This window comes from Drosophila yakuba, chromosome 2R (assembly GCF_016746365.2).
Source record: "Drosophila yakuba strain Tai18E2 chromosome 2R, Prin_Dyak_Tai18E2_2.1, whole genome shotgun sequence".
In the NCBI taxonomy this organism is placed as follows: domain Eukaryota; kingdom Metazoa; phylum Arthropoda; class Insecta; order Diptera; family Drosophilidae; genus Drosophila; species Drosophila yakuba.
This window is the reverse complement of record NC_052528.2, coordinates 17253416-17263247: the sequence shown is the minus strand read 5'-3', so window position 1 is coordinate 17263247 and position 9832 is coordinate 17253416. Positions and strand designations below refer to the sequence as shown.

The following is a 9832-nucleotide window of genomic DNA, read 5'->3' as shown; positions in this document are numbered from 1 at the left end:
GCGTGAGCCAAATAGCGAGAGGGAAGGCCACGCAATTTGTGTGCTGTATGGGAATTTCTCTCTGGCAAAATTTTGTTTACCGTTATGATGACGTATGCCGTTAGTGTAGGAGAAAACCGGGAAGATCATTTAAATATTGTAAGAATGACAAAATGAAATTGCCAATAATATTGGTCTTCCAAATAAAACAGAGTTGTAAAGGTTTATATATTAAAAAATGTATTATATTATATTAAAATAGAGAGGTTCATAACATTATTAAAACATCATATAAAATGTTACTTATCCTATGTGATTTCACAACTGTTTTTATATTCCATATTATATTATTTGATGATGACAAAGCAAGTCATGTTATTTCTGCTCAGAAGGATATCTGCAAGTGCTGATAACTTAACGTTTCCTTCTCCCACCACCCACTTTTGACACCTGCCTGCTGGAGATTACTTTGCATGGAAATGAGAGTTGAACCTCCTCTCTCCCTCTTGCACTTACACGCTTAACGTGCAACGTGCGTATTATTTATGCGTAGACATTGTGGCGCCCAAAGAAAGGCAGAAAAAGAGGCAGAGAGAGAGAGAGAGAGCGGATGCTAATGAATGAGAGCTTCTTGGTGGGGGAGAGTGCTTTGAATAAAAACGCAAGAGTGGCGCTCGGATCCTTTAGAAGTGTGTGAAGCGTCGTGGAGAGCAGACGTGCGCTGCTGCCTCTGCGAAATCCTCGCTCTCGGGCAGCTGTATACAACCAACACATGGCCAACACACGGACACTCACACAAACACGAAATCAGACACGCACACCTGTACACCCAGCGCGCGCGCAAATCGCCGAAATTAAAGCAAAGCGAAACGGAAAATGCTTAAATGTCCACGTGAAACGTGAAACGGTGCACAAAATAATCGAATAACGAAAACAAATCGAATCTGTGAAATTAAAGTGGAGTTCTGGCCTTTTTTTGGAAAAAATCAATGCCGTTAATCGACGCACACGGATACACACATAAACGCACACGTGTGCTTCAAAAGCCAAAACACACCGATACACCAAAACACACACACACACACACGTGCATACACAAGGCCTAACAAAGTGAAAGTAACGAAATTAGCAGCACAATTGTGAGTGAAAGTAGAGGCCCCAAAAAAAAGAAGCAAAGCAGAGAAGGAACGGAAAGGAAAGGAGCAGATTAGAAGAAGTTGCCTTAAGAAGTGCATTTTGCAGCGTTAGTCGTTAAGTTCTGAAATCTCCTTCATTTCCATTCCTTGTCTTGCCCTTCTTCTTAATTAAACGAATGTGTGTGTGCTTTTAACTCGGTCATAGTTGCAACAACAGCAAAAACAAGAAGAAGTTTAGGGCTAAAATAAAAGTAGACAAAAACAAGCGGCAACAGCAGCCGCCAACGCAAAAACAACCTGAGCAAGATAAACACGCAAAACAAAGCGAACTGGGTCAGTGAGCGAAAAGGAGGCGAAGACGAGAGGAGGAGGAGACGGAGGACGAAGAGGAGGAGGAGAAGAAGGAGCGGCAAGGAGGTGCACGAAAAGCTCCAACAATGTTGCATCTGCTGCAGCCAAAGTGTAGCATACTTAATGGGGCAAAGGGTAAGTCACTCAACACACGAAAATTCCTGAATTCCGATATGCCACGCATATTTAACCTTGAAAACAGCTTTAACCCATAACGGGTTAGCATCACAAAAAGTACGGGGGGTTTCCAAACGTTCAAGGATATGCGCTGTGAGTCGAAAAGTAAATGTCGAAATGCCGAAAGGAGCAATAACAAAAGAACAGCGACTGTAGAAGCAACAGCAACAAGAAGTGGGAAATGGAATAACAGTAAAATAAAATATCCTTGTGAATCCAGCGCTTGCAGGCGTCATTCCCTACCCTTCTAAAACTCCCTAATGTTCATCCACACCAACGCAAAAGCATTTTCGTTTAGCAAAACAGAGAAAAATACCTCAATACCTTTTTGTATCCTTTTATAGTTTTCCATTACATCATTTGCAATGGTCCAAAAGGATTGAAAGATACACATACAAATCTGGTAAAAATTGTCATATTGAAATTTAAAACTTAGAAGAAACGAAATGCATTTTAAAAGGGTTTTGTGGTATAATAGATATGCAAAGTAAGGGAAAATTTTAGGTTCTTATATTTTAAAACAATATATATTTTAAATCTAAGAGTTTTTTTAACGTTAATTAATAATAATAGCAATTGGTAAATATCAAAATTAGTTGTATGACTAATTTTTCGCAGTGCACGCCCTGCGTCCAGAGTCCTTCTGCGTATATGTGTGTGTGTGCGCCTGATGTGGGTCATAAATGTTACTCCATTTTTATGGCCAACTTGCACACGACGATGGCGCTGAAGCAGAGCAGAGCAGAGCAAAGAGCAAAAAGCAAAATGAAAGAGCTGCCAGCATAAGCAAATGGCAAGGATATAGCAAGGATATGGCGGGAATAAACCAGAATAGAACAAAGTGAGCGAAAACGCAGGGAAGAGGGACATTTAATGGCCAGCAGCGGCGAGGGCAGCTTCAAATATTAAGCCAAACAAATACATATAAATATTCATTAGGGTTCCCATTCAGATTTCGCTCTTTTCGGTTCCGCAGTCTTTAGCAAATTTACCAAAAATTGGAATTAATGTTATTAGCCGGAATTACGCTTTCGGTGAGCAAAAATCTTCGGTTTGGCGACGTCTTTCGTTTTGGTTTTTCGGGTCGAAAGGACCAACTTTTGTTGGCATTCGCTGGCCAATAATGCAATTGCGTGTCCTTGTTGCTGTTGCAATGTTGCAACTTGCAACTGGAATTGCAATTGCATTTCTAGTTGCTTCTCCTCTTTTTCCTGCTGCTCCTACTCCTCGAGTGGCAATTAGCTGGGTGTCTCGGCGACATTTGCGTCGGTCGCCGGGGCTTATATAATGGCCGTCATGTCAGCCCGTCCTTACGACCCGCAACTGTTCCATTTGCGGTAGGCATCGCGTGACCTTGAGTGGGTGGCAGTGGGGGGTGGGGGCATAGTGGGCGGCATGCAAATCCATTGAAAGCGCACGGCTGCAGTTCAAGGCTATTTTTACGTTACGCAAGCAAACTGCAAGCACAGATACACACACGACTCTACAGATACACACCAACATCCAGGGCTGTCGGTGTGTGTGTGGGTTTTGCGTATCCTTGAGCGTCAGTTGGGCGCCGGGCATGTTGCATGCGTTGACATTTTCCCCTATTTTCCACACAACTACTAATGTCCTGTTTCCTTTCCATACCTACCAGTCATGCAATATATATGACCGCCTATAAAAGTGTTTCAAACGCTTCAACTGACTTTTGCATTCACTTGCAATCCTTTCGCTGCCTTTTCTTCTTTGCTTACTACTCTTTGTTTTGCCTAATTAGCCGAGCGAAAGTTATGCAATCACTGCTGAAACTGAACTTCGTGCAAAAATTAAGCACTTTTGCATATTAAAAAGGATTTTAAGAGTATTCAACCTTGGGGGGTTAAGCATGCATTATATTTGAAATGGTTAAAAGGGAAATGCTATTAAGCAAATGCCAATTTATTTTGATATATTATCAACTGTTACATATATATAGATAATCTTTATCACATCTAAATTAACATTAACAAAAATCAGGGATAGAAAGTTTCATTAATGAAAGTGTTGTATGTGAAATGTACCCCTTAATCCGCAAAGCTTAAGTTGAATTAAGTTAGTCACAGAAATGTGTTTGGTGCTTTTTTTGTAACAGTTTCGATTTCCGGCGATTGAAATATGTGTTAGGGGATCATAACCTACGAAACAGCCCTGATTTCACTCCACCAGATTTTCCCATGCCTTCGCCTCAATGTCATTGCATATTCGACAAGGTTTGTTTAATCGAAACGCAAACGACTCCAAGTCTATCTGTATAATAATATGTGGAATGGCTAATATGTGGCAGGAAAGTCGCTGGGGGCGTGGCATGTGGCATGTGGTATGTGGCATGTGTGCGTGCTAACCTCCGACTGTCACTGGCACTGAAATATGTATGACATGAGTGCAGGAACCAAGCTGTTACGCCGTATTACTTATAATCGCAATAGATCGCCATTGAAGTCGCGCCCACACAAACTAATCAGCTTAGCAAAATGGCAGAATGGCAGTGCCGGCCGCCTAGATATCACATCATTCCGACAGGCAGACAGACAGACAGACAGAGAGATCTGTCCAGTCATGGTTATCAACCTATATTTGTTGTATACTAGTACATAGTATACCCGCTCATTAGGAGCAGTCTGGAGTTGAAGCAGCACTTAACTATTGCACTTAACTCCACGAAGGCTAAAAGGGAACGGGTCCCGCGGGTGTGTTAATTTCATTAAAAAGTTGTGCATCGTAAAACTTGCTAATTGACGCCAACAGCAAACTAAACATAGACCGAAAAAAAGACCTTGTAACAAAAAATGTATTTAACGGGTGCAAGCAAACAAACTGGCTTGTTATTACTTGTTTGCCCTGCAGATATTTACCAAAATGATCGACTGTACGATGTAATATTACAAATACAGTCGCTTGGAATACTCGTAGAAGAATAAATAATGCACATAGTCGACCAAAATTACTTAACAAATAGAAGCATTTATCAGTACTTAATGGCAATGGCACGCAACTTTCATTTGCTGGGGGCGTTGTCAACAATATTGAGGACGGAGTTAAGGTCAGCAATTGGAGTTGAATATAATTTGCGACTTGTGACCTGTGGCCTGTGATTACCGCGGGTATAAATGCAAATCAACGGAACTGGGCAAACTGCACAAATGCCGCAATATAAACTTGGCCACAAAACAGAACGACGGAGGCAACTAAAAACAATTTGCCGTAATCAAAACGAAATCAGCAAAGCGCAAGCCGCAGCGTCGCAGCGGAAAGTGGAGCAGCTTTGGCCGGAAAAGCCTGGGAAAATTCCACGGGAAAATCGAGCCTTTGATGCCCTGCAAAGAAGGGATTTCGCTGAAACTAAGATGGCAATGCTAAATTGTCTTATAAGAAGGAAAACCGCAAGAATAGTAAACATTTCCCAAAAATATAAAAGTTTCTTATTTACATAGATGAATATATTTAGACGGTAAAACTTCTTATAGACATTTGGAATTTTAAAGAAAATATTGAAATCAAAAGAGTTTTCTATATTAATATTCAAGAAGCATCTGCAGATTTCTTCTCTTTTATGATAACTCTTGAAAGTCAAGATTTTGTGTATATTTGCAATAGGTTTCAAGGCCTCAGTCCACGCCACCAACACAACCTACTATCGTAATATTAAATTTGGAATATCTCCCAACCAGTTAGAGTAACCGTCCTGCAGAAATCATGAGAGCCTGGGTGGCGCCTTTTTTTCCGAGCCAAAAAACAACAGAGTCAACAGAAAGGCACGGTACTCGACTTCCGGCAGCGTCCATTCAGGTGCTCTGGTATTCCGGTTCTGGCCAAGAGGCAAAGTCCGGGGAATCGCCATTATATATTTGTTGTCACTTGAAAAATATTTGTGCTTTGCGCTTGATTTATGCTTTAGTCACGGTGCGGAGATGGCTGCAAAGTGGGCGGAATATGGGCGGAAAATGGAGAATGGATGGCGAATGGGTGGCAATGGGTGGCAAGGGACGGAGTGTACACGAGGTATTCAGTTGCAAATGGCAAACAATGTGGGAGCTGTGAGCGTGGAAATGGCGGATTGTCGGGAGTCAAACTGAAAACTGTGAAAACTGGACTCTTGCGGTCGGGATATGCAAATGTTGGACGGGCAAAAAGTTAATAGAATCGGCTGCCAGGACCACCACACAGAGCCATCCAATGCAGGTGTAGCTATCTGGCCATCTAGTCATCTAACTACCCAACTATATGTATTCCCCATTGACTCCAGCTCAGTTATAACCAGTTGGGATGTTTTAGGTTGGGGGAAAGAGGTGGGGAAAGTTGGGATGCTTTTCCTGTCCTGTTGTCACTGGCAGTTGAATGTTTGCATAACGCAACAAAGGCCAAAACAAAAGCTGCCACAAAAAGGGTTCAACATAAATATTTTCAACCGAAACGAGTCAAACACAAAACAAAAAAAAAACAAAAAATGTATATAAAGAAAATCGCATTGATGCCAAACACGCACGCACACACAAAAGGCAAGAAAAGGGAAAAGGTTTCGGTGCCGAATTAACAATTCAATTTAAACGGACGGGGGGGAAAACCGCTTGACATCTATTTTCCAGCTGCGGCGTGGAATGCGGCTATGGAGGTGGAAAGTGGAAAGTCAAAAAAGTGGGGACGTACTTTGACACAAAACTGATGCCCTGGGACGGGTTCAAAGGTTGACGCACACACTTGGCAATGACAATCGTTTGTTTTGCCGTCAATTGTTGCTGTCATTCTGTTTCGCCCTCCTTTCCCTTGGCTTTCCCTGCTGACTTTGGACTGCCACTTTAATAAAGGCTTAAAGTTGCTGCAAGGGCAAAGTAAAACATAAATAAATATATATGTAGAGATATAGAAATATATAGGTATATAGGTATACGAATGGATAGGGCTCAAAACTTTTGCCATTTGCCAGGCAAGAAACTTTACCGTCAATCGTTCTTGTTGTTGTTCTTATTGCTGTCGCAGGTGCTCCTTTCCCGCCCACAAGTAGCCCCCCGCCCATAGCCCGTAGCCTGCCACGCCCACATTGCGTGCAGCGAAACTCTTTGACATTGTCATAGTCTGTCCTTTTCAACGGCGGAGTTTCATGTCCTTGCCAAGCGTGTCCCGCCCCAAAGTCCCCACCCATCCTCTAGTTTCTTGGATGGGGAAAAGCTTTATTAAATTTTCGCTAGCTTATAATTCAAACTGTAAGCAGACAGTACAAATAAAAGGGAAATGCGGGGCGTGGCCAAAAAGAACTGTGCGCCTCTACGGGGGAGAGGGGGTTGTCTGTTGGCTAGCAGTCACCTTTGTCCTGGTTAATGCTCATTCCTTGGCGTCTTTGCCGTGCACACAGCGAGAATATCCTGCGAGAATAACTAACAATCCAAGTTAGAGTCTTTGGATTTTTTGTGATATATATATTACCATACATATATAAGAAGCATGCAAAAATAACATTTTTATGAGTTTTAATAAATTCCACAAATTTTTTTCGCTGATCTTAGACTTTAAACAGACATATCTAAATGCTTACAATTTTCTGCTCACGTTTCGCGGAAAATTCTTAAAAATATACATATGAGAAGAGAGGCTGCAAGATAAACAAATGAAATCCAAGAAATTTCCATAACTCAACAATTTGTGCTGCCTGCAAAATGTTCATCTTTAGTATTTCTTGGTAAACGGCAAACATTACCCAAAAATAGCCTGCATAAACTCAAATAATCTGTAATTTCTATTTTAATTATTGCTTTTTTATTTCTGTTCTATTTTTCTCACGGTGCCGAGTGCTTCTTGCGTTTTTAGCTGTCTGGCTTCCCTGTGGCGTAGACGTCACCATCATTTTGTTTGCGTATTTAGATTTTAATTTGCGATAGAAACTTCTTAATAGGATTTCACTGTCTCGCTGCTTTCACTTTTTGCCTGGCTTTTTCCCGGACTTGGCGTGGATTTCCTCCCAAATTTTCCGTGCTTTCGCCACACACACACACATGCTGACACATTAGTAGACATGGAAAATATTGTTTCGACATTCGCATTAGGTTGTCAGCTGAAAGCGTGAAGCGAACTCCTTTCCGACTGCTAATGAAACTCGAATTGGGCAACAAACATTTTTGCGCCCACTCGAGTGGACGGAGGAAAATGGGAAAACGAACTGTTAGGGAGTGGCATCGCTGCTCTCAGGGCTTTTAGTCGCCCTTCCTTGGGCTTTTCTTAATTGTTTGACTTGACTTTTCCCAACCCGCCTTTCCCTCTGTCTCATATTCTTCAGCTTTGCACCTTTCTTTCTTTTCGGTCCTCTTGTGGCCATCGCGGTTTTTCCTGCTGACATCGCTGCTGTTGCTGCCGTTTATTCGCCCAGGTTATCTTTCTCCCCCATCGACCGACCATCTCCCTCCCATCTCCCACTTCCCTTGGCTTTTCCACATTTTCCTCATCTGTTGGATGCGTGGGCAGCTGCTGAATTATGTAATAAGCGTAATTGGCTTTGGCTGACAGCAGCGAGAGGGGATGCGTTGCGGGGCCCAGATCATTTCGGTTTTAATTTATTGTGGCTTTGATAAGCGGCAAATGCTCGTGAATGACATAAATTGCCCAAGACAATGCCTCAAGATGAATCAGTAATTTCCAACGCGCCAGCAACGTTAAAATCAATTTATGCTATCATGACGACGGGGGGGAGCAAGTGAAAGTATCGATTCAATTCATTAGGTAATTGCCTTGACCCACGTGCTTACTCACATACAAGTGAGTATACATGTATTTGATGAGAGACCCTCGAAAAAATCGACTCGAAACGAAATCAATGAAAAAACCTAACCAACCGTTGCCAGTTGAGTTCCCTTTTTTACTCGAACCTGAATCCTTGTTGAGCACAATTAAATATCACTTTAGTGACAATGTCAAGGAGTGGGTTATGCCAGGGATATTCGGTTATCGAGAGGATTGGCCTGGGAAAGTGCACAAGTTGTGGCATACGGGCATACGGTACGTATACGTAACGTATACGACATGTTGGACGTAGCATAATGCCACAACAGATACTTGGGCCAAACACAGTAAACGTTTTAAATCATCGAACTAAACTGCTGTCGGGCTAAAATAAAGCATATACAAGTAGTCCAATAAATACGGTTAGTTGCCGCTGACAGCCAGACATGGTAGTTGGAGCGGATTTTCCGCCTCCATTCAACTCTCGGTTCATATTTATAATCCTGCTGCTCTCAGCTCCTGTGCAGGATGCAGACATCCTGACAGCAGACCAGCTGGCAGCTGCTTCCGAAACTCAAGTCTGCTCCGGATTCGGAGCATGAAAGTAGCTGAAAGGTACGACTCCATCTGTGGTGCATGATGATCATTATCCCAAAGATGCTGCTCCTGCTGATGAGCACTTTGCACTGGGCCACCACCACTCAAAGGTACTTTTGCATGTGCGGCTCGAGTCAGTCAAGCAGGAAAGAACTCTTGTCAGCTTTGTGTGCGTGCTTCACTCAGTGTTGTGCAGAACTTCTTATTCCTAGATCCTGAAATTCTTGAACCTAGTCTCTAGTTTTTGGTATATGTATAGGTTTGCCTAATAATAGATTGGGCAAAGCTGCTTTTGAATATACAGTCTGCTGACTAAGTGCTTCTTCTATGCATTTTCCGAGGTTTCCTTTCTTATATTATGCATTTGTACACAAGTTCTCGATTTGCTTTTGGCTATTTTTATCTAGATAGACATTTAGACGGCCCTGTTGCATGTTGTGCGCTGTTGTGCCAAAAGCGTAGTCTACTTTTCGGCCAACTGCGCTGACAGGGGCCAAGTCGGCTCTTCTGGCCATTACTAATAATGGGCGTGTGTGTGTGTGTGTGTGTGTGTGTGTGTGTGTGAGTGGGTCTCTTCCGCTTTCTTTGGCCCGCTTCGTCGCGGCGGCGTTGAAAGTATGTCAAGATTTACGCGCATCGTTAAAGCAATGAACAACGACAACAGCAACAGCGATGGCAGTCCTAAAAAGGAGGCACGAAAGAAATGAAGGAAAGTTGTTTGCCGCGTGGCACAGACGTGTGGAAAGTGTGTGTGTGGGTGGCGGTGTGGGTGGTTGTGCCACACGCAAGCACGCCTCTAACTGGAATCTCCCTGCTCTTCAGCGCTAACGACACGTCAGTCAAAGTCAACACACACTTTAATT

General features: G+C 42.7%; 1 protein-coding gene across 2 annotated transcripts in view; it reads left to right on the top strand.

Moving 5' to 3' along the window:
• Positions 1 to 655: 655 nt before the first annotated feature.
• The window catches only part of LOC6531033, a 38746-nt gene continuing 29569 nt past the window's right edge, over positions 656 to 9832 (top strand). For both annotated transcript variants that reach the window (XM_002091833.4, XM_015196264.3), the window contains exons 1-2: positions 656 to 1118; positions 1321 to 1601. The gene's annotated coding sequence lies outside the window, so the exon portion shown is untranslated. The remainder of the gene's footprint in view (positions 1119 to 1320; positions 1602 to 9832) is intronic.